Genomic DNA, 25,753 nt, shown 5'->3' on the forward strand with positions numbered 1-25,753 from the left:
AGCCACGCACACTGCACATACCCCATGCGAGGTTGAGTCGTACGTCGCTCGAGAAAGATAATCCAGACCATGGGAAGCACTATCCACCCGCAGAAGCACAACGTCGCATTTCATCGCGAAACAAAGGCGTCCACAACACACACACCATCGCCTCCTGTAATGCCAAACGCATCTCGCACTTCCCAATGGGAGTGAGTGGTACGCCTGCAGTGCCCACATGTCGCGAAGTGGAGCCCCAAGCTGAACCGGGATCACGCAACCGTAACTGACTTCTTGGGCGGTTTGTGCCTCGTTGCCAAGGCAACCGATGTTTGAGATTGTCAAAGAAATGGCGCTCGCTCCAGCGCTAGAAAGCTCAGAGCAGCGGCGGAGCATGTTTTGCCAACGTTGCCGCTCTCCACCACGCGTCGCCCCAAGCTGAACTGGTCACATGATTGAAGCGTTTTGTGCACGGGTTCTGTATCGGTTTAATACGACTTTTTCACATGCCGCCGGCAGGAATTACCACCGCCGCAAAATAAGACCCGGCACCAGCGGGGCCACATCTGATACGGCGCGGTGCATCAAGCGAACGAGCGCACAACCCTCCCCGTGCCGCTGCGAGTTCGCCGCCGATAAAAAGTCATGTGCCGCCAGCAACGTACACCGCGAAAGGGCAAGGCCAGGCCGCCGCATACATGCGGCCAAATTTTTCGTTTGCTTTTCCAGCCTTGAGCGGAGTGCGGGATTCATGGTGTCAACAAAGGTTGCCCATAGCAGACGACAGTCTGAGCAGCGCAATAGCGGAAGTACGTCACCGCTGCGGGGCACAGCATCATGGGAGGCAAGGCTCGCGCGCCGTCAGCAGCGGAGAGTAAGTCGAAAGGAGGAGGAAACGTGGAGCGACGATAATGCGCGGTTTTTTATTTACGATTTCTCAGCTAATACTCATCGCTTTAACAAAATTCTTGCGGGAGGAGATTGCAAATACATTGCTTTATTTGGGTACATGTACATCCATGCATCGGAGGTATTTCAGGACCCCTTTAAACATCGCACACAAGCCGCGAAGGCGGAGTTTTCACCCTCTGCGCCCGCCCGTGCCAGCGAAAGCGACCTTAGGCAACTCGCGCCGCGGTGCGGCAAAAAACGCGGCCACGCCCCCTTTTCAACTTACGCTCTCTTCGGGCGATTGGGACGGCCGGAGCAACGGCGCGCCGCCGGTAGGCGATCGCGGAGGCCACGGCTGAGCAGCCTTGCTTACTGTCAGTCCTCCCAGATGGCGCTATCATACTCATCCACGGGCCGCTGTCCGCTGTTGCTTTGTTTGTCTGTATCTGCACCTGGCTTGTTTGTGTTACTGTAGAAAGCAATAGTTTCGTGAAACATGGGGTATCCTAGACAAACAGGGTCACGTAAAACAACGTCGCTAACGCTAACTATGCAACTCTCAAGCAATAAACTGCTGTGCAGCTAAAACAAGCATAGTGCGCCCAGCACCAACAGCAGTGCTATCAGTACTTGTATGTTTGCATGTATTTTCGTAAGTTTCATTGTTTATTGCACCATTATTACTGTTGTAAAATGAATATGTATTACGTTTAAGCGCAAATAGTTTCCGGCAAGCTTATCACAACTGTAAAGCAGGTGGTTGGGTCAAGTTATAATGTCTCTGCCAACTACCACTCAAAGCTGCTTCCTAATATACGCACAAAATGCTACTACAGCAATACCAGAAAAATAAAAACAAGCAAAAGAAATATTTATGTACTGGGAGCACAATTGCGGTTTAACTGATGATCTAAAAGTTCACAATCTGAAAAACAATATACCGTAAAATTCCGAGCAAGCACCCCCCCTCAGCAAGTCGGAATTACCGGCAAAGTGGAGGGGGGGCGCTATCCTGGAACGGCACCGAAATTCAAGGTGGCGGCGACAATTGTTTTTACGAAAAAAAAACGCAGTGCGCGTGGTTTTAAACTTTCATTAGGAAGATGAACTTTATTACGCAAAAGATGTTACTGTTAGTTACTTTGGAAACCATTGAAAAACTTAGCAGAAAAAAAAAAAGTTCACAGCACTCTGCTGCCCCAGTCTTCGGGTGCCACGGCTTGATCTTAGTGCTGTTTGTCACTTTCGAAACCATCCACAGACTCCCCAGAGTCTGTAGCAAAAAAAAGTTCGGCGCACTCGGCTTCCAGTCCGCCCCGGTCTTCTGCCACCATGGCTCCGACATCTGCCAGCCCGCCGTGCAGGTCGCCGTCCTCGGAGCCATCGAGTGCGTTGGCAATGCCGCACCCCTTTAAGGAGCGTGCCACTGTTTCCTCCGGTACAGCAGCCCACGCCTCGGCAACAAAATCAAGGACCTGCTGCCGCGACGGCTTCTTAAAGTTGCCTTTTGGCGTCATTTCCCCATCGCAAGGAGTTCGCGGAAGTCCGGAAGGCGCTTACTGCCTCCGCAGATTCCTTGGGCGTCCGCTGGCTCTCGTTCGTGGCGTGGCGCATTGCAACGCCGAACCGCTGCTTCAACCTGCTTATGTAGTGGCTGGAAGCAACAAAGTTACCCAACTGCATGCTGTTTGTTATTTTCACAGCCTCTATAGACAGCGCCGGTTACTAACGGCGCGTCCCACACTTTTTTCGCGCTCTAAGAACTCGAACAGCGCATCCACGTACTCGCTGAACACTGGGGCGCCGTTCCGTAGCTTCCGTCGAAGTTTTGCTTTTCCAAGTTTTGCTGCAGGAGATTGTCAAAATTCTTCTCCCATTCCCGTATGCGCTTTTGGTCGAGCTTGAACTGTCGAGAGGTCTGGTGCACGTTTTTTCCGTGCTCTCGGTGCCATCGGATCACCTCGATTTTCTTTGCAACTGTGTAGGAATGCATGACCTACTACCGCCAAAACAAAGAAACAAATGGCGCGTAGCGTTCCGGGAATCCGGACGCAAAGTTGAAGCAGGATTGGATTGGACAGGATTCTTAGACTGGATCCGGCAAACCAGTGTTGCCTGCACACGGTGCGTGATAACTACGCGGGAGGAGGGGGGTTGGGGCGCTTTCCCGGAACGGCGCGGAAATTTGAAATTAGCACTGAAGTGGTGGGGGTGCTTGCACGGGTCCATGCGCTTGCACGGGTGGGGGCGCTTGCTCGGAATTTTACGGTATTCATTTGGCTACAGGTTGCATGCCTTTTCAAAGATACCACCCAGTGCTAAAGTCAGCCTGCAATCATGACTAAAGAAAGTCGACCCATCGTCACGACCAAAGCGCATCCACATGAAATTGCCGCCATGCACAACCTGGCAGGTTTAGTTGGCATTTCTTGCCATGGTGTGCCCTCTAACAATGAGGAGGAGCTTATTTGCAGCCAATATATGTTCAAATAAACACGGAAATACAATTTTCGGGTGAAATATTCAAGTAAGGCACATGCTTTCTTTCACACATGTTCAAGCAATAGCATGCCGGCATGATTGGCTTGCCTAAGCCACAACTTTTAGCAGCACATAATTTTTCTGGCAAACTGATTGTATACAGCTGACGCAGCAACAAAACGATAGGCCACATGGGAAACTCTAAAGAGAATGCAGGTGTCCGCTACCATTTCAAAACAGCCCGTTCCACAGGAAACTTGCCCTTTTCTCGGTGTTGTGTGCACATCCATGCATGTCAGACATAAAGGATTGACAGACTCCAAACGTAACAGCTCGCAATTCCATAATTAAGGAGAGACAGTGTGTGACCTCATCTCTTGCAAGAAAAAAAACGGCAAATCGTATTAACACCAGGTGGAGCTAAAGCACTGCACGGGCCGATTTTTTCTGGCCTGGTCCCGGCCCGGCCCGGTGTTTTCAAATATGGCCCGTACCCGACCCGGGCCTGAAAGGTTTGGGCCCGGCCCGGCCCGTTTCAGCCAATTATGTCTTGAGCATAAACGAGGCACTGTCCAATCCCCAGTTTTTGTGAAGATACCAGCAGCACACAAGATATTTTTTGGAGAGGGCTGTGAGAACTTGAGACATCACGATTTTCAGTGATACTGCGTATACCGTCGGTTAATTGCGCTTCTAACACTTTTGCGAAATACTTGCAGGGCAATATTATAAGCGGAGGCATAGGTGGGTGTCTCATGCACGCAGTGCTAACCACGCAATGTCCTTATTGCATTTAAAGGAATGACTACAACATACAACGCCCACATAAAATGGAAGAACCGTGGACATTTATAGTTGAGTTTACATCAATTTCTGACAAGCTGGGGCTGTTGAGTAACAACAGCAGAAAATTCGCATGCAAACTTCGTTTATTGCACAATGCAATGAGAGAGGGAAAAAAAGCACTGGAACTGCTCCTGGTGGGATTAAACCAGGCTGAGTAGTTGAGACCGGCAGCCAGCCAGAGCCTCTAAAGGCTACAGCAAGCCTGAAAGAGGTGCATCTTCCATGATACCTTTCGCGGGAGGATCCCGACGAGAGGAGAAAGAGGCATCAGAGGAGGTTGGCTTGCCAAAGCTAGGCCGCCTGACTTCATGCTCCATCCTAAAATTTTTCTTCCTCCATGCATATCACGCGTTCGCCACTCGACGCCGTTGCGGCACCCTGGCTCACTGAGGGAGACGGGCGCGGTGGTGGCGCGGCGCCTCCTCTCTCATCAGTCTTCTCGGTCTTTTAGAATTCGTTGCCTGGGTTATGTAGTTTTGTGTTTGAACAGACATCCGAACCAATAAAACCAGGCATTAGCATACAGGCGCCATTACCCACAGGTATAAGACCCGGCAATGATGCGGGCCTGGCTCAGGTCCAAGGCCGGCCCGGGCCCGATCGAACAATCCCTTACCTGGACCTACCCGGCCCGCGGTCCGGGCCTCCCTGGGCCTGTGCAGTGCTCTAGGTGGAGCTGTATCGACCCACAAATTTATTCTATCAAGAGCGCCCCCTTTGGGAGCTATACATATCAAACCCATGCAACGTAGCAGCTCAGATGTCCTTTGGAAAAGAAAGCCAGCTGTAGTTCTCGAGTGCACCGAAGTCGTGTTTCTGATCCAGATGTAGCCTACAAGTGGAAATAAAAGATTTTGGAATCTTTTACATAGGGGAGGACAAGAGTTTGCAGCAATGATAGCACTGCTTCTGGGAGAAAGCTACAAAGAACCACTTAAATTTTTCTGGCAGGAAATTCCGCTAGCTGCCCCCTAGAAACATCCGCATCGTTGCTGTAAACAGTTGCTCCTTCCCATCCCCATTTCAGAAGGGATCCCCGGTATTTCATTTCTGAAAACTAAGATGGGGGGGCACAGAGGTTGTTGGCTATTTCATTGTGCAAAGAGTCATAATTTTCAAATAAATACATTCAGGGAGTGAAGAAACACACAGCCGTACGTACACTAACATCAACTGCGCACTGCAGATAATTTTTGCCATTTAGCAGATATATCAAAGAAATGAATCACACTATATCAATAAATAGGGTAACATGACCATCCCCTTAGATAATGCCATTTTCAGGTATCAGCACGTTTCAAACAAGAAATAATGACACTTCCCTTCTGTCTCTTTTTCATTATGGTTTCTGCTACCTTATTCCATGCATTTTCCAAATGGTGGAAACAAAGTTGAATGGGTAACCGACGTAAGTTTGTCTTGTGTTTCCTTACTCTCTGATTGTTCATAGGTGCACATATCAGTTACTTGTACAAGGAACACACGTGACAAGCACTGAATGTGAACTGTTTTTTACTGACAGAAGAACAATCGCAGTGGCAAATTACATGAGACACACACAGCTAGTGCATTTGCACGCATATTGGTGGTGACGCCTAATTGTTCTTTCCAATAAAAGTGCCCCTTTTTGCCTGCATCAGTCCGCAAAGCTGCAGCACGTGTTCAAATGAGCCATACACTGTGGGTTCCTGAGACAAATGCACAGTTCCCACCCACAGTTGCACTTCCCGCACAAGCATGGAGCAATCGTCACCCAGCTGGGAAGGCCACATTGCGTCAGCGAAATTTTTACTTGCAGCATGGTCTTGTAGGGTAAATGGGTCCCACTCTCTGACCCCACCTCTTTCATGCTGCACAAACCTCTGTAGGAATGTTGTGTTTGCGCGCACACTCACACAGCTGAGCCCTTCCCCTCTTGCCACACCAAGCATCCCCTGACAGCGTGCCAAGGCTGTGGAGCATAGGAGTCAGCGGAGGGAATACCCGGTTGTGTGGCTGCGCACATGGTGGACCAGGCTGCCATTGAAGGCAAAAGTCGTGGGGCACAGGTGGCACTCGTAGGGCCTCTCGCCCGTGTGGATGCGCAGGTGCTGGATCAGGTTGCCCTTCTCCGTGAAGGCCTTCCCACAATGGCTGCACTGGTGGGGGCGCTCACCGGTGTGGATGCGCAGGTGGTGGACCAGGTTGCCCTTCTCCGTGAAGGCTTTGCCACAGTGGTTACACTGGTGGGGGCGCTCGCCCGTGTGGATGCGCAGGTGGTTGACCAGGTTGCTCTTCCGCCCAAAGGCTTTGCCGCAGTGGTTGCACTGGTGGGGACGCTCGCCCGTGTGCGTGCGTACGTGTTTCTTGAGGTCACTCCAGTAGGGTGTCATGTAGCTGCACTGCTGGCAGTGGAACAGTTGACGATCCGGTGGGGCGTTGTGCTGCCTCCTCTGGCCATTAGGGGAACAGCCTGCAACAGGGAGTAGGGGGAACAAACTGATAGCCCTGCCACCGACAAACACAGTGACTATGCACCAGCAGCAAGGTTTTAAAGGGGCCATGAAGCCAAAATGCAAGTTCATGTTATTCGAAAGATCTGGTGGTTTATATTATCCCCAGCGGCAAACGATGTTTTATTACTGAAAAATTTAAAATTTTAAGCTAAAACTTCGGGTCTCCCACTATGTTGTGCACTTTGTAGCACCAGTGATGACATTCGAAGGAAAGGTGTCTAAAACAAAAACTATTAATATTGACTAGAGCTGTTGCAAATGAGGAATCATCATTCCTTGCCTCCTTTTCCCTCTGCCTTCACAGATGACGTGACTACCTCTGAAGGACTGGTGTGCGAACTTTGTTTCTTACCAGCTTTGTACCAAGCTTTTGCTACTGTTCTTAGTTAACAACCGTGAAAAATTGCGTATGCTTGACAAACCGAGTTATGCCAGTTGGCCAGCATTGTGTAAGACAAGCCCCACATGCCTGATGGGTGTGCAGCATCTGCAGGCATACTGCACGCCATAAAAACTGGTGCTTTTATGCTGACATGTGTTTGTAATGCACATTGTTTTACCACTATAGAAAAAATGTGCACTAAGCTTAAGAGTAGGAAGCTCGTTCTGCAAGCTTATAATCCCTGTAATTTTTGTGTTGCATTTTGTCAGCTTCAGCCAGTTCCAGCCCACTGCCCATAATACAGCATAAGTACAGAGCGAAAAATAGCTAGGATGTTGCATGCCTTTTGTTTTCATCATTACACAGCTTACTTGAGTGAAGTTTGCGTTAAACGTGCTGTCAGTGTTAATTTAGAATGGCAACCTTTCGAATGAACCAAACAAGGAAGTCTTTCTTGGGCTACTTAAATGCAAAAATTTTGGTCTGCCTGCCTGTCTCTTGACTTCTGGCCAAGAGTTGAACCATTCGCAAAACAACATGTCGGCAGAACCATTCCAAACAACTAAATCTGCTGGACTAACTCGTACATGTCACCATTATTCATTGCAAAGGCTCCCTCAGGCACAATTGACGGAAAATGCAAATATGTAATTAGTAGCTCCTGTGTTCTTTTAGTCAAGAATACACCTTGGGTTAGTTTTTACGATATCAGGGGGGAAAACAGCCCATTAAAAATGATGCAGAAAGACTCCAGTGCAGGCAAGGTAAAAGAAAGCACAAAAAAAACAGAGCTCACACTGTCCTAGGCAGAGCAAGAGACACAAGATAAAGAACGGAATTTGCACTGTCCCAACCGATGGGCACGAGCAGTTTGAACACGGGAAAATTGAACTGCACTGAACAAACCTCCATTCAACTAATCGCACGAGGAGTGAGAGGGGAGGGAATTGCGTGACGGGTGTGAAGGGTGTAGTGGCAGACGACGATAGTCATTTGATAACATTTGCAGTGAACCATTCAGATACACTGCCAACATTTTGGCCACTGTTATGGAAGCCACCAGAATAAGCAGAATAAATCATCCTCGAGTCGTTTTTCACAAACGAACCAGATTAGTTTCCATCGATTGCAGTCACGCAAGGAATGGGCACACACAAAGCTGTTGCCAGCCGAATGAACTTAAAGAGACATTGAAGCAAATTAGTTCATGTCCTATTTGTGGCTGCATTATTAACTGTCCTCCACCTGATTAATTGATTATTAGCAGGTTTAATAGTCTCGATTTATTTTTAGCAGGTGACCGAACAAATTTTCACGGAATAAGCACGGTGACTCTATAAAATAACCCAATGACGCCACAGTGGTGTGGAATCTCTCTCCATGCTATGGTAGCCTTCAGAGCTATAGCTTTTGCCTTGTTTGTTAGTGTGGATTGTTTAATGCAACAGCGGTAGCAAACTCGGTTGGTCACAAAGCTGGTGTCGCTGGGCTGAAGAGAGCACACAACATGGCTGATGGATGGTTCACACATGCACAACAGAAGGGCCGGCATCTCAGAGAATGCAAAATAATTAAGGTGAAAGAATGCTCAAATGGCCGACATGTTTCCCAGAAAGCTCCCGTAAACAAAGTAAAGCAATTGAATCGAAAATAAAAGTGAGGAAATATGGATTGGGTGGGAATCAAACCCAGAAATCTGAAATGTGAGACGTGCAGCATCCCCAACACCAGGGTGGCTCAATGGCTCCAGCCAACTCAAGATGGCACCAACTGAATGTGCTGTGGCCTTCAACTTGGAAACACATGTTAGAGACATGTACCAAGGCCTACTTTCATAGTTTTGGCTTACTAATTAGAGATCTAGCAATGAAGCGAGTAACACTGTGCTTTGCTGCTAAATGTCTGCTTTGGGTGTTCAACAACGGCGCCATCATGCAGCGTCCACTAAAACCTGCATTCATACGGTACCCTCCCCTGATTGTGCTTGAGTGCAAACGTGGGAAAGGAGAAAGGCACAAGGGGGAGGCATAAGGAAGGACATGCTCATCAATGGCACATTAAATAAATGGCACATTAATGCATTTGCATTCAATGCATCATAAGGTGTCCTTGCACTTTCGCGTTTGTTCACTGAATGTTAAACATGGTGGCAGTCTATTCAATTAAGCCCTGAGGGCTTCATCTTGTGACATCGTAGCTGACATCAATATATAGCAGGAAGGATGATATGAGGAAAGCGGCACTTTTGACTGCGCTTTGTCTATTAAGAAATGCGCATAAATCCATCAAAGCTTAAAACCTAGCTTACCAATTCAAACTAGACAATCTTCACAACTGACAAAAGTGGCCCTTTAGGCTATTAGACACTAGCTAGACTAGCAGCAAGATTATAAATAGCTATGCAGTGAGAAGTGCAGGTTAAATTCCTGCAAACCTGACGCTAAACTATCAAATCAAGTAAAAACTCATCATTGACACGGCATTCTTCATACGCCACCTAAGTTCATCATTAAGCAAGTCCACTGAGCAACAGCCGGGCACGTCAGACATCTGCAAGACGACAACCACAGCAGCGTCAGACAGCAACTGAAGGGCACTGAACAAGGACGACCAACAATGGGAAGAGAGCACTTTGTAACAAACGAGCAACAAGCTCAAGCACTGGTGAAGTTGGCAGGAATGACACGTGCAGCATTTATCGGTGTCACCAAATGTTGCTGGAATCGTCACTCATAACCGAACAAGAAAGTTCCAAACACGGCCTTCTGTCTGGGTTGAACAGCTGGCATGTTCTTTCTCAGCAGATGGTACAGCTAGGCTGAGGTGCTTCGTAGGACTGGAGGAGACCACAGGGAGGTGACGATTTGACTGCTCGGTCACACATAATGGACTCGCAGATCATGGCCGTGTCAGAAGCATTTTCAGCACGATCTTTTAGTCCCAGCGGATCAAGCGGGTCAGGGGTTCACTGGCACGACTGATGCCTGCAAATATGGAGCACGACATACCAAGCCACTTCAGTTTTGCGAAGTCACAAAGCTTATTCTACAAGCCACCGTGCAGGCCAGGGGTGCCTTCACAACGGCTCGACAGTTCACACCTCCAACAAGCAGTTTGATACGAAATTGTTGTTTTATTTAGTTTCCTGGAAATTGACTGTCAAAAGAATCAAAACACCTAAGAAGACAGCACACTGTTCCGGGGCGCCCAGCAGCTTTTTTCTGCTGCTAGCTCGAACATGCCTAACCTGCATAACCTTTCACTACGACACAAAAATTCATGTCCGTGTCTCTTTCATAAGATATATCATACTCACAGAGCCCTCCCTGATTCAGTGTTTTGATCCCCAACCTACCGTACAATGCGGAATATAGGTCGACTCCCTTACCTTGTAGCCGAAAAATGCAAAAAAAATTAGGTACCAACCATTGTTTTATAGACTATAACTTGTTTCGGCTCAGATTACTCATTTAAAGCTGCCTGAAGTATCGTCGGACGACTGCTTCTGGCTCGCTGTCGCCCACACAGCAGGTCGTCCTGGGTGCAGTCCAGAGAATTGCGTATGCAGCACTTAAACACTCGCAAGACCATATCATCGTGAAGCAAGCGCAAAGCATGGGACACTCGTGGCCAGAGGGGGGAAGTGTGACAGCCGGCAGTCGGCGGGGCGCACAGGGGAGCGATGAAATTCATAGCGGAGTTGTAGATGGCGCTACTTGACACTGGTGTGCTGCCGTCGCGACTGCTGAAGAGAGCGTCGCCGAGCTGCTAGCACGCGCGTCGCGCACACTTTGCGTTGAAACGGAGGAAAACGTTTGAGCGATAAAAAGACAGTGGTTGAGAGTCAATTTTTTTTTTAATTTGTGCTGAAGGACATGTGATGCGCAGTGCAAACATCACGAGCTGTTTGCAGCTCAGAGCTGCATAAATACGATTAACTATACTTATTTTAGTGAGGAGAGAAAAAAAACCTATGCGTGATTCGCTAGCTAGCGAACGGCAAGAGAAGCTTAATGTGACAATCTAAAAAAAAAAGGAGAAAGAGTCTTAATGCGGGCTTGTTGGTGCATACTTAAATATCGAAAACAGCGTGCGGTCTCGTCTCGCCTTTCTTTGTCCCGTCGTAGCGCTGTTTTCGATCTTTGATGAAGAGTGTATTTTACACCCGGACGCTTAGCGGAATTTTCAGACGCTGGATACGTTCGCATTCATGAAAAGGCATGATGCTAAGTTAACGCAAGCAAATGGGGGAAGCGAACACGAACGACTCGGAACGCAGATTTTCAACTTAGTCCTTCACCCGCCCGGCGTATAGTCGGTGGCCACGCAAATAAAAAATTAAAAACATACGAACAAGCAAAAAACTACGTTGTGCACACACGCAATAAATCGCGGCAACTCTTTGCCGTTCTGTTCGCTTCAGAGTTCGCCAGCACGGTATACCTTTAACAGAAGCTTTAGTATTGTAAAAGAATTTGTTCATGTTAGTGCTTTGGCGAACCTAACATGCAGCAAATATTTTCCAATACAGTAGCTTTTACAGTGCGGAATCACAAGGTCAGAGGAAATACATATAGCACAGCAATCTACATACGCAAAATGTTCACTGGAGCGCACATGAGCTTTTTATTTCATAGAACACCTATCACATTTACAGGTCAGACAAGGAGAAGCAGCGGTATAGCAGCGGACTCTACTTGACCCTCCTTAACTTTAAATGCTTCTGGCGTTCCCTTTGAAGAGCCTTGTTCTTGTTCAAAGACATTGTATACATGCAGCCTACCACAATTTTCGCAGTAAGTTCTTTGCGATGAAGCTCGCCCCCTACTTGGCGGAGTGTTACACTGCTCAAAAACTGCATAAAGTCGTGCACACTGAATGCGTGAAGTTTCTCTGTTGAGAAGAACAACGTAAATGCATCATCTAACACCAGTACAATTGTGGCCAACGCATCGCCAGGGTACAAAAGGCCTCCCCTCTCAAACTGTAGCGTGCACACACTATCCGCAAGGCATTCAGTTGCTGCTCTGATGACTGCCAGGCCAGAAGCACACTGTCAGGCCTGAAGAAGCAAGAAATTTTACCACATAACCTTCTCGTTACACATCCTGCACGTTCGGCAACCGCTTCACCCAGGCAAAAAAAACATAATTCGCGCTTTCGATGCCATCAGTGCACACAACGTTACCTATTACATCGCACATGAATTGCACAATATCACGCACTGCACACCTCTGGCGCAGTGGCACATGAGCTACGCTTCCGAGCTTCGACGTGACGGCGATCGACGTACACAGCGGGGTTTACTACGCGGGCAAGTGGGTGGGCGCGCCGGCGAGCACACCAGCGGTGTTTCAGTGCCCCTGGCGGCGCCGGAAAATTTCATCGCACATCGCGCCTCTCTTTTCAACGGCGTGGATATGTCGCCCGTCACACTTCCCCCCTCTAGCCGCCATAGTACAGGGTGGAGACGCGCATACGCTGGCGCCGCCCTTTTTGGGTCGCCCACTCGCTGCCGAAGCAAGTCATTGTGTCAAAACCGCGCTAAAATTATCACCCCAACGCGGTTTACTGGCGAAGATTGAATCATCTGTTTCGAGTTGCTAGGTCTCGTGGGAAACGAAAATAACGACGCGTTGAGCACGTTGACCCAATTGCGGCAGCACGGGACCGTTCAAAGTGTGTCTCCACCCTGTACGACGGTGCTGTCCTCCAGGTCCCCTACGGTGGCGTCCCCACGTTTCTTTACGTTACCTGAACATAGATGGCGCCACCATACAGTGGCAAGCCTTTGGTTTGTTTTTGACCGTATTTAAACCCGGCTTGTTTTTGTTCTGGGAGAAAATGGCCGCCAAAAAAAGCCGTTGCAGCCGTCTCTGCTATCCTTTTTTTCGACAAAAATTTGTAGAAGAAGCGTCTAGGTCTGCTGACCAGGTGCGACAGCTTGCTGTGGCAGCCAGTTCGAGTGCAGCGGATGTCACAAACACATCTCTAAATGTTGCTGAAGTGTCAACCAACGAAGCAGCACTGCAGCATGCCGCGACACCCGGCGTGAATGCAGCCGACGTTGCCTCCACATCGTTGAAACGACCCTACCACTTCGGGATGCGGCACAATGTTTCTTCCAGCCATGCGGAAGCTGGTGATGGCAACAAGCACGCATCACGTTTAAACAAATCATGGCTTCGCGATCATCCATGGCTGCTTTACGATGACATCAAAGGTGGGATGCTTTGCAAGCTGTGTAAAAAGTACGACAAAAGACCATTTGACAAGTCCGTGTGGAACGAAGAACCCTGTAAAAGGATTCCGCTGGAAAGCGTTCGCAAACATGAAAATTGCTACTCGCACCGCGACGCAGTAGTGCTGGAGGCACTTAGCAACGAGGCTGCGTCGCCTTTGGAGGCTCTGCAATCTCCAGTTTCACGTGGTGCAATTCAAAAAGCATTCGCCAGCCTGTACTACCTATGCAAACATAGGATAGCGCACATGACGAACTACGAGCCACTTCTGGACTTACTGACGTTTCAGGGGCTGAATGTAAAAGACCAAATTGCAGCGGGAAAGAACGCGACCTATTGCATCCAGCGAGGTATCAAAGAGATGGGACCCGCCTGTCGAGTGTCATTGAGGACAATATTTTGCAGGAGCTTAAGCAAAGCGAACATTATTCTCTAATGTTCGACGAGACAACCGACTGCACTACAGTAGAGCAGTTAGTTATCCACTGCCATTACATTTTCGATGGAAACTTGCAGGTGAAGTTCCTGGCAATGATTGATGTGCTGGGCAGCCCAGACCAACAGTTGAATGAAGAAAAAGTGATTTCTCTTAATGCAGCCAATGTTGCAGGAGCAGTGGAAGATTTTATAGTAAAGAAAGGCTTGGCCTTTGAGTGCCTTCGTGGCATTGGAACTGATGATGCCCCCATAATGACAGGAAGGAAAGGGGGAGCTGTGAAGCTGCTAACTGACAGGCAGAGGGCAGCAACGGCTCCACAATGTACTCAAGCTGTAGGAGTACATTGTGGGGCTCGCAAGCTTAACCTGGCTGCAAACCATGCTGCAAAAGCACTTCCGTACATTGGCAAGTTGAAGGACCTGCTGCAGCACCTGTACAGTTTTTATGCATCTAGTCCAGTCCGCACTGCTGGACTGAGTGCTGTGCAAAAGTACTAGATACACAAGGAGGAGGAGGAAAGATCATTGGATCAGCTGCCACACGCTGGCTTAGTGTAAGGAGGATTGTGTGCAGCCGTTCGGACAATCTTTCCTCCATACTGGTCAGTCTGTCAAGAGAAGCAAGGGAGCGGAGCGACATAAAGGCTGCAGGCTTGCATAAATTTGTGTCCGACAAGAAGTTCATTGGCACTCTATTGACGATGTCTGAAGTGCTTCCATCCGTTGACAGGCTGTCCAAAGCGCTTCAGTCAAAGTCGCTGCATGTGGGTCTTTTACAAGGGCTGATTAAGTCCACAATCAAGATGCTGGAGGCACAAAAGAACATCCAGACACAAGTACAGGCCTTTTGTGAAGCCAATGGTATACCATTTACACCCACACAGGAATATGAAGAGTGGCTAAGGGCTACAAAAAGTGCATTCCTGGACAAGTTGACTGAAAACATCAAGGACAGATTTCAGGACGATGCCATACTGGCAGCCTTTTCTGTGTTGTTTGCCAGAGGCAGCTATGAAGAGGCTGTGTCTGGCAATGGTGTGGAGATTGCAGATGCACTGGAAAAGCTCTGCTGCGCACTGGGCAAGTCCTACACTTCTGACATGATGGAACAGTGGCGAAGTTTTGCAAACTTTGTGCTTGAATGCAAGAAGCTGCAAGAATTGGCAGATTCACAGTTTTTGCTGCATGTGGCTACAGGTATGAAGGAGTTGTTTCCTCTCTTGGCACACATTGCTGGTGCATACCTGGTCCTGCCTCCACACTGCAGACTGCAAAAGAGACTTCTCTGCTTTGAAGCTAATTAAAACACACTTGAGGAACCGCCTCAAGGAGGAGCCGCTCGATGCACTCATTCGTATTGCATGTGAAAGACCTGAAGTTGAAGAATATCCCTATGACAAGGTAGTGGAAAACTGGGCCAAGCTGAAGAACAGGAGGCTGAAAGTGTAAACGAGTCACCAAATTAAAATAGATGTTTCTAGGTTTGACAGTACCGCTGTGTTTTGAAATTTTTGCCCCCCCCCCCCCCCCACCTGCTTTGATGATGTCCACCTCTCGAAAAAAAATTGGGAGAACCCTGCCTGCCAACATCCATCATCTTAAGGGGATCGTGTGCACCCGAGCGTTGTATAATCGGGGTTTTTAATGCATTTTTCCTGTGGGGAGTTTGCAGGGACCGCGGCGATCAGTCGTAAAAAGCGGGTCGTCAGAAGACTTGCGGATGCATCAGCGGGGTTCCACTGTACAAACAGTTTCATTCATAAATCTTGCTAGCAAAGGCTTTCTGCCAATGGCACCCTCACTATGCCAAAGACTGCAAGCGAACCGGAGAGACTGCTACCCTCTTCTACGCCACGTGGGCTTGCCCACAACTCTGAGAAGTGGTGGGGTGGCCCACACATAAAAACAACCTACCGGCAATGGTGGGTCCTACCGACTTCATAAGAATCATGGGACGCCGTCCCGACCAGCCGTCACTGACAGATCCCAGAGGACATAACCAGCCAGGCCAAGACGGGAGCAAAAGCCACTGGAGCACTGGACTAAGGGCTCCACCTGTGATTCCCTCACTTCTATCCCCCTCCCTGTTCCTCCATCTTTACTGCAATAAAGTTTATTCATTTACTCAGTCGTACCCACAATCAGACTTCCCACCATGGAGGAAAGAAAAGCTTAGGAGAGGCCCTGACGTCACACCCAGCGCAGCCGGAAACGCCATTTCTGTAAGTCGAATGGCGGACCATTGGCCCTCCATGCCATTGGCGGACTCTTTTTGCCTCTCTCTCTCGGTGCACCTTCTCCGCCTCCTCCGTCGTGTATCGCCTCTCTTGTCGTCTGCATCTGCCAGCGCCGAGCCCGCGGAAATCAGCTGATAGGCAGGTAGAAGGCCGTTTTGCAGCGCGTGAACGTGAACCTAAACGCGCGGTTACACTGTTACACGTCTTCAGTGTGGCCGCAGCAGGTTTGCGAAGCGGCTCGCTCTAACAATGCCGCAATGCTCGGTGCCAGGCTGCAAGTCGCGATCGGTACCCAAGGAATTGGGCGTCACTTTCCACCGGTTAGTGCATCATTCCGCTGACAAGTATTGCTGTACATTGGTGTGCATTCATCCTTTGTTTGCAATCGCCGCTGTTTATAGGTTCCCAAGCGATGGAGAACGCCGCAAACAGTGGGCGAACGCCGTGCGGCTACTGGACTGGAAAGTGCCCAAGTTTGCGTTGCAGTTTCACTGGCAATCCCAGAGATGACTAGTCAATTAAACGGCCGTTCTATATATATAGGTAAGCAGTACTTCATGCAGATTTCACGCTAAAAAATTGTGGAATGTTTTTACCGTTGTTCGCGTGCCTTCGATAGAATTTTTTGCGAAGGAGGAGGAGGAGGAGGAGGCAAAACGTTTTATTGAGTAAAAAAAAATGAGAGGGTGGGTGGCGTCAATAAACTTTTTTTCGCCAAGTTTCAACTTGTCTCAGTGTCAATAAATTCAAGGTGATATCAGTTGAAAACGTTCATACACTAACCTCGCAGTATGAAGCGTTGAAAAGCGAAATCCAGAGCGAGACCACAAAAAGATCCAGATTCCAGATCCAGCACTCTTCCAGTCAACAGACGGACACCTACTAAGGTAATAGGACGATGGAATTATATCAACTGGGAATCTACCTTGTAACAGTTGCGAAGGCACTGCCGCGCATTGCCGGCCTAGCAAACTATATATTGCAGCGGCGATAACCAAAAAATTGAGTTGCGAATCGTTCGGTTGCAAGTCGCCTACGTACTGCACACCGTGTATCACTTCCCGAAAATCTACCTGACGGGTGTCTGCGCGTACGACGGGACGGCGCGTTCACGATATCTGCACTTCAAATAGCGCGTCGTGATCGCGACCGGAGCAAAAGCTTGACGCGGTACAAGGTGCACTTGCAAGTAGAAATTAAATGACATATTCACATCGGCGCAGCTGTCGCAACTCGCAGCATCCTTTTCGAGTTCCGCAAGACCACAGCGCAGCAAAGCGAAGCAGCAATCTTCGCAATCGGACGACAAGGCAGGCGCTGCCTTTCCTCCATGACTGGCGAACGGCGGGCGGGCTGTTGCTAGGACGCCGTTGCTAACGCGACTTCAAATGGCCGCCGAAAACACGTGACTTCCTCCACACTTTTGCCAATGCGCGGGGATAGCTGGGGGCCTCTCCTAAGCTTTTTTTTCCTCCATGCTTCCCACACTAGAGTGGAGCATTTGTCACCGTGCTGGCCACCATGTTAGGACAGAACATTCGGCCGTAGTCAGGTCCCATAAAATAAAATGGGCTCGTTCTCCATGACCCCCCCCCTGGTGTCCTGCACAATCCCTCTGGCTAACGACCGCACAAAGGAACTCGCTCCCCTCCGATCTCATTGGAGGGAGTGTGCGCACCCACCCACCTGGTCCCTGCTCCCTGGGCACTACTGGTGGTGGCGGTGCTCCTTCTGCTCGTGGGTTTTCCTCTGGATGTGGTGCGTGAAGGCCATCGCGCAGAAGCGTCAGTGGAAGGGCCTCTCCCCCGTATGCGTGTGCACGTGGCTGACCAGGTGGCTCTTCTGGGCAAAGGCGTTGGGGCACAGGTGGCATCGGTAGGGGCGCTCACCTGTATGTATGCGCTGGTGCCTCTTCAGGTGGCTTGGGCACAGTGCTGTGAAGCTGCACTGCTGGCAGCGCAGCAGTCTGCGAACCGCCTGGGGGTCGTGCTGCACCTTGTGGCCATTTGGTGAGGGGGAAGAGCCTGCAACCGAGAAAGCGGGGGAAAATTTTAGTGCCCTTTCACTCCGTGTGAAGAGGGATCACCAGCGGAGCTCTGTAGCATAATGTTAGAATAGTCTTAGCTGCTAATTCTCACAGAATTTTGTTTCCACATAGTTCTGATAAAACGACAGTTCCGGCCGTTTCTAGAACACCTTTGCAGTTAAAACAGAGCCGTTCCACAGATGAACACACTGACTGTATCAGCACTAAGATTTTATAGATGACAGTCTACCTTAAGCTACTTGAGCATGACAATTTTGACCTGTGTGTCTGTCCCTCTACCTGGCCTTGTGGCCAAAAGTTGAGACCATTCATCAAAATGAATTATCTGCAGAACCGTTTCACACAACTAAATCTGACGTCCTCATTATTCATTGCAAGGAAAACATTGGAGACAAAATGTCAGTACTTAACCGGTAGGTCCCGTGTTCTTATAGTTAAGAATTCACCCCGGGTTGTTTTATGATCAATGAAAAAAGGGTGGCAAAATGGAGCAGAAAGACCCCAGCATGTGTGAGGTAAACGAAAGCACGAATGTGCTCAAGCAGTTGTACGCAGAGAAAGAAAGAAAACAAAGAAAAAGGGATGTGCACTGTCCCAACAGGTTGCTGTGAGCAGTGGAAAGAAGGGAAAATAAGGTCACACTGGACAAACCTCTGTTCAGCTAATTGCAAGAGCGAGACAGGGACGAGATAGTGCGAGGGGTTGGAGTGGAGAGCAGAGGAGTTACATGGCACGGGAGGCACACAACTGTCTTTTGACGTTATTCGTAGTGAACAGAGCAGATACGTGGCCAATTTCTGTTAGACTGTCTTGGAGCCTTCCCGGAAAAATTGTGTCCATGATTCACCCCTAACAAATGAACCAGATAAAGTTCCATTCACAACAGTCATGCCAGGAATAAGCCAACACAAAGCTGCTGTCCGCCCAATGAACCTAAGGGGACAATGAAGCAAGTGTGTCTAGGTCCTATTTGTGGCCTTGTTATTAAGTGTCGATTGATTGATTGATTGTAGGATTTGGCTTCATTGTAGGAAATGGCTCCAGCTAAATAAAGGCATACACACTGAATGCACTGTGGCATACATCTTGGAAGCGAACGTTGGATACATGTACCGAGGCCTACATTTGTAGTTTGGGCATGCTCATTGTGCAAATAGCAAACAAGCAAATAACACGAATATCTCCAAAATGCCCGCTTTGCTTGGTGTCCAACAACAGTGCCACAATGAGGCACCTACTGAAACGTGCAATCAAATAAAACCGCCTCAACAGATGGTGTGAAAGCAGTGTGAAAACGGGAAAAGACAAAGGTGTGAGAGGAAGTGATAATGAGAGGGCATTTTCAGTAATGGCACATTACTGTATTCTCATTAAACTATGTCATAAGGTGTCTCCGTAATTTTTTGTTTGTTCGCTCTGAATGTTAAACATGCTAGCAATCTTAAAGCCCTGACGGGTTGCCAATATGTCATCATAGCCGACGTAAACAAACTATTGGGAGAATGGCATGAGAAAAAACGCACTTTCAACTCTGCTTTTCTCGTCAAACATGTGTGTAAATCAACCATAATCACTTAAAATCCAGCTTATATATTCTAGACAGACAATGTTTACAACGTAGTTAGGTGTCCATTTACGCTATAAGAGGTTAGACAAATTAGCAGCCGGCCTATGCACAGCTCCATGCAATGTCAAAAATTGGGGAAATGGCTGCAACGGTAAAAGATTAAGAATCGCAACGAAAAAAAAAACATTTTCATTTACACACGGCATTTTTCGTACACTACCCAAGGGCTTCATTTAAACATGTGCACATAGATCGCTGAGCACACCAGACTTTAGCAAGAGAACCACAGCAGCATCAAGGATGACTGACCAACAACGGTAAATAACACAGCAGTGCGTAACAAATACACCACAAGCTCAAGCACTGGTGGAAGAGGCAGCAAAAAGGTAGCACAGACACTGCCGGGAGCGAAAACAACGAAATTGGTACGCGTATCATTCTTTTGTTTGTCTCGCCGTTCACAGCAACCACTGCGGCAGGCGGCCGGGATTGACACCCCGTAGACACCACAAACTGGGCGACAACGCGGCTTCTCGTTTTTTTGGGCATCCGGCCAGCGATCGTCACACCGGAGAGTCCTTCAGTGTTCTTGAAACACTTTGGCGCACGCAAGAAAAATTCGAAATTCACGTGTCAAACTTTCAAAACAACCCTCCCGTTGGGAGCCGCCACTATTGATGCCATCTTGATGCGACTTTGCAAGGCCTGGCTAAAGACAGCAAAACAAAAAGGACACTTTTTGACGCAGACAGATTCTTCGCTGTAAACAACATGCATATTTTTTAAAATGCGTTTTACATATGTGGAGTATTGTTGTGGTGCCACTCAGTCACTGGCCTATATTGGTTTGTTTTGTTCATTTGTTTACGCGAAATCGAATCCAAGGCGTCGGCCAATCGGCTCTGAGGCCGACAAAGAAAAAAAAGCGGAAGTAGTCGAGTTATGCACTGCCCAAGATGCCAAGTGTTGTTTGTGTGGAGCGGCTCACCCAGTTGACTATTCTAATTGCCCTGCTAGACCTCAAGAAGTCCAAGTTGTCGAGGTCATGGGTAAGCGTCGCTGCTCGCGCGGGGATGCTGTTACCATTGTCAAAGAAAGGACACATGGTTACGCTGGAGTTACGGCCAAACACTCTCCATCACTCGCTGATGCAACCGCAGTGAGTACCATTGTTGGAGCGGTGGAACAAGCCGTTGCCAAGCTCCAACAGCCTTCCCTCGCTGACCCAGCTTTTGCTTCCGTTGTAGCAGCGGCTGTTGAGGAGGGTGTCTCTTCAGTTATCACCACGGAGCAAGATATAAAGAGGAGCGCCGACTGCGGCCCAGAAAAAAATCATTTGCTCGGGCCGATAATGTCCAAGCGCCGCCAGCCGCCCAGCTTTCTCTTTGCTCTCTTCCTCCTTCGTTCGCCCTCTCGTCGCTGTGCCTCTGTACATGGCTCTTCCCTTCTTCGCTCTCCCCAGAGAAGTCTTTTCTTTTGCAGCGACGCCTGTCTTATGCCTGTCCTACTATGCAGGAGAAGTACTGTCGGGAGCAAAAGTCTGGATTTCACGCGAGCGGCGGCCAAAATGCATTGCAGCGCCACCCTGCGAAAGCTCGCCTGCTGCGAGACACCGGCTGTAGGGCCTATCTTAACTGCACGCATGTTCGTTCGATTCATTCGATAAAAGCAGTCGCGAAGCGACACGCTTCCTTAAACCAGTTTGAGACTATTGATTTGCGGTGCAGTCGCAGATAGCAACTACTTTCGATGTGCAACGCTGATAAAGAGTGACGAAAAACTACCCGTTCAACGCATCAGTGGCCGCTTACTGCCACTCACTGAGACCGTATCGCAAATGCTACACGCCGACGGAATTGCCCAGTCGTAAATGCTAGACACGGCCGAAGCGACACCGTTCGGTCTTTCCGTGAACAAAAAGCGTATCAGACTCGTGGCGAGCAAACGAACATGCGTGCAGTTAAGATAGGCCCTACAGCCGGTGTCTCGACACAAGCATATCGGGCCAGCAGGCACCGCACCCTGATTGGTCCGTTAAAATGACGTCACACACACATTAACCGGATGTGACGTTTGATTTTTTTTTTTTCTCTCGCCAGGGCAGTCATTTGGCAGCGTGAGTTCAGAGCACGACCTACTCTATACTTACGACCACTTCATCAGGAGCGCGCCTACGGAGAGCGCTGTCCCCGGTTGCGGCCGCCGTAGTGTAGCACCACTCCACCAGATGGCGCCATGTCTCAGCTGTTGCGTTCGGGAGCAGAGCAAGGGCCGAGCTCTCCGTGCGGCCTCAAACTGTTGATGGACTACTTACTTTCGCTTTATTCCCTTGATAAAAAGTTCCTGAACTGAGAGGGTTTTTCTCAGACACACCCCTAAAACAGGCAACATGGAAATGAATGCGCATTGTTGTTCAGCCTGGGCGAAAAACATAGCTACAGACCGATCAAAACTAGGCGTTATGCTACTGGGGGATTGACGAATTTTAGCTTAAATTTCGTGACGCGAAGTCAGTTTCTAGCGTGATTTTGTCTGAACATCGGAACATAGGGTTTTTTTTTATGATCCCCCTCTTTTTTTTACGTATTTGTGGATATCTTACACACCTTCGTTGCATTTTTATACCTTTAATAAATTAATTGTGGGGTTAACGCGCCGATACCACTCCGGTTAGGTGCGCCGTAGTGGAGGGCTCCGGATTAATTTTGACCACCTGGGGATCTTTAACGTGCACCGAAATCTCGAACACACCGGCGTTTTTGCTTTTAGCCTCCGTCAGAAACGGCCGCCGCGGCCGTTATACTTTTTATAAAAATAGATGCTGCGAGGTCATACTTTTTTAAGAACTTTTATTTCTTGCCCTTTCAGTCAGTTGTTTAGCGTAGATGACGGCCAAATAGCAGGACCACAGAGATAATTCACATCAAAAGAAACATGCATTTCTTCATAAGGCACCTTCCTCGGAGAGTGCAGCACTTTTCCAGTTCGTCCACGGGACATCAACTTTGTCACATACACACTCACACCTTGAGCACCTTCCTGGATTCCGGTTTGTTGTTGAGGTTCTTCGCCTTCTGCTTCTTTTCGGACACATTTCTTGTGTGATTGGCCAAGAAGGGCCTCATAAATTTTGTAATTATCCTGGTAGCAAGGGCCCTTCTGTGGTCTTCGGAAGCGTCATGCTCACATTGTAGAAGGGGGTTCTTGCATACGGCAGGAAGCACAGCCTCCACAAACTTCTTCACTGGCCACCTACTCTTGAGGAGTGCAGTGACTGAAGCACTTGCGGCTTTCTCCAGGTTTACGACAAATCCAACAAAGGACAGTCGTGGGTAGGACAGGCCACCACGGTCTATGTTGGCAATCAGTGCCGTTGTGGGAGAGGATGACGCTGGTGCCTTCACAGTGTCAAGGCAGCCCGGGCAAGGGATGTTGTCCTGCACGGCCCGGACCAGGAAACCGGCGACAAGGCCTAGTGTGCTGGCTTGTAGTCCTGGTTGGGGTGTTCCTGAAACAGACAAAACAAAGAAAACATTACGTTACACTCCCCTCCCCCCTTCGAGAAAATATTAAAAGAAACATTGAATTTTTTTTCAAGTTCTAGAGATCAAACCCGCAAGCAGATGGTTACCTGGGAGCCTCTCCAGAGCATCAGTGTAGGGTTCCAAAATGTTAATGAGGTCAACAGGACTTGATGCGGTGGGGGAGGCTGTTGACACAACCTTCTTTAGCTCCCCTAGGGTTCCAACTGTATGGCTTGTGTTTCCACTTTTGGATGAATGTAGAAGCCCAGTCACCAGGATCTTCTGAAGTGAAGACAGGGCGGCACGGGCATTTGTCTGGTCATTTTGGCCATTCAGTTGGCGCAACATGGAGAACAAAGCCTCCACATCATCGCTGACGTATCGTGCTGTCAGGACGAAGTGGAAACCCATGGCCAGCAGGTGCCTTGTGCAGGCGACCGTAGAAGCAGTGGTAATGCACAAAGCCTCGTAAGTTTCCTCCGAGAGAAATGCAGCCTTTGCAGGGGCAGTGTTCTTCCAAACCAGGAAGTAATCCAGAAGATCGTTCTCCAGCCAGGTCAACCTGCAATGAAATAAAGATATGGTATCTCAATTGTTGAAAAAAAAAAGTAAAATAAGTAAAAGTGCACCATTCACCTCTCGTCATTAGAATCATAGAATGGCATCCTCATGGGGTCCCTGCTTAAGATGTGAAAGGTGCTGCTGCGGATGTTGTGAAGGGTAAACCACTTGTACACAAGCTCCATGAATTCGATGGTAGGGAGAGAGTCCTCAAAGCCGAAGATGCTAAACTGCTTTCCGTACTTCTGGAGGTACCTCAGCACCGAGGTCACCTAAAACAGAATATGCATTGTAATATTAATTAATGGCTTACTTTCAAAATGATATACTGTGAAATATTTAGGTTCTGCATACCTGAGGAGAGACAATGTCCAAGGCCCTTTTCACATTCATTTTCTCGAAATTGGTAGGGAAGACATGTTTTCGGGACAGTCCTCTCACCAGAGTGAAGGCACCTGCAAACAATTTTTTCTATATCATGATATGCACTTCATCACAGAAAGTTTAAAAGGCGCATCAATTTTTCTAACTTTTTTTTGCAAGGGTTAATGCCAGTAATGAGATACAGGAAGGTGTCACTTTACCTTGCTTTTGCTGGAGGTCATAGATGCCCCTCACATACTTCGGACTTATGTACTCCCCATTGTTGCACAGACACCTGTTCTTTGCTAGAAACTGCGATCTAATATTCTTCAAAATGTGGCAGGCGTCAAATGCAAGAAACAGCTTCCGTTCCTTGTCCAGTGGGTGACTGCGATGGTAAAAACATTAACGAGAGTTTAGTGCAGTACTTAATTGACATCACGCATGTTCATGTTTTATTACATACCTCACTACAGGGGCGATTTTTCCTCCACTTAAAGTTGAGAACACCTTGCAGTTCGATGCATGATTGTCTCCTACAAGTCTCAAAACCTTAAATCCTGCGCCTTCAACTGAGCGCATGACTTGCAGCGCCAGCTGATGCAGCTGTTGTCCATTCAAAGCCTTCGTAAAGTAATAACCAACTGGGAGCCTGAAAAAAAAAAGAATTTGGTGCTTTCACTACACTATCGGTAAAAATTTAATTATTATTAAATCTAAAACATCACAATGTCTATATACCTGTAGTGGGTTGAAAGCCCCACGAGAACAAAGCACAGCAAGTGTGTAGCAACTTCGTCTTGCTGCTCATACTGGATCTCCAGTCCGCCCAGTTGCACTAGTCCATGGACTGAATCTGCCTCCCTTTGGTATTCTAAGCCCTGCTTAATGGACATCTCGTCCATGACAAGGGAGCCATGCCGTGCCTGCACATGTGAAAAAGTTTGTAGAGGTAGCTCAAGCTAGCAATCACTTCAGGGAGCTTAGAAATTCTTACCAGCTCTGAATGAAGTTTAGCCTCTTGGTGCAGTCTTTGCTTCATCAGAGATGACACCACTTCTCCTGTACATGGCCCAACATACCGTTTCAATGTGGACCGACTAGGCAGGCTGAGAGCTTCAGAAGCCCGAACGAGCTCATAAGCGCAAGGCGATTTTGAGTGCCACAGTATGCATAGTCGTACTGTCTCCTCGGACCAATGATGTTTTTTCAAGTTTAGGCACCGAAGCTGCTCTTGAAGAAACAACGCCTTTGGCCTTCCTTCCTCTGCCTGGTCCTAAAATATTTGGAAATATCATCAAAACTTATTCTATACCCTTGCTATAGCGTGCATTATGGGCACCATCTGGATAACTTACCAAAAGAAGCTCGATGTTCGTAGTCTTCACAGTTTGTTCGGCTTTCTCTACTCGTCGTGTCAATGCCTCCACCTTTTCCTCCAGCACACTCTTTGCACTTTGAAGCCTGACACACTTCCTCTTGAGTGTCTTCAGCTGCTTCTGTAGGGACGCAAGCTTTTTTGATGTGAGCCCTGTCTGGGATGAAACACTGGGCGCGAGTCTTGCTTTCTCTTGGATGTTGGCAGGCATGGGTGGAACTGCGAAGACCTGGGCGTTGCTGTCTTGAATCTGTCGTAACACCTGCGACGATTCATTCTCTTGTGGCTGCATTTCGCCAAAAGCACCCGCATAGACGTCAGG

The 25,753-nt window shown here is 48.4% G+C and overlaps 1 pseudogene across 1 annotated transcript in view; it reads right to left on the reverse strand.

The window, feature by feature from the left end:
- Positions 1 to 5,692: 5,692 nt before the first annotated feature.
- LOC144179816 (uncharacterized) overlaps positions 5,693 to 25,753 on the reverse strand; it is a 105,708-nt pseudogene continuing 85,647 nt past the window's right edge. The window contains exons 7-9 of the transcript XR_013324332.1: positions 17,703 to 17,900; positions 15,669 to 15,730; positions 5,693 to 6,649 (exon numbers count right to left, since the gene is read on the reverse strand). The product of XR_013324332.1 is annotated as an uncharacterized LOC144179816 (transcript). The remainder of the gene's footprint in view (positions 6,650 to 15,668; positions 15,731 to 17,702; positions 17,901 to 25,753) is intronic.

The sequence above is a fragment of the Haemaphysalis longicornis genome, unplaced genomic scaffold (genome assembly GCF_048455015.1).
Source record: "Haemaphysalis longicornis isolate Haplotype H1 unplaced genomic scaffold, Haemaphysalis longicornis Haplotype H1 scaffold_4, whole genome shotgun sequence".
Classification (NCBI taxonomy): domain Eukaryota; kingdom Metazoa; phylum Arthropoda; class Arachnida; order Ixodida; family Ixodidae; genus Haemaphysalis; species Haemaphysalis longicornis.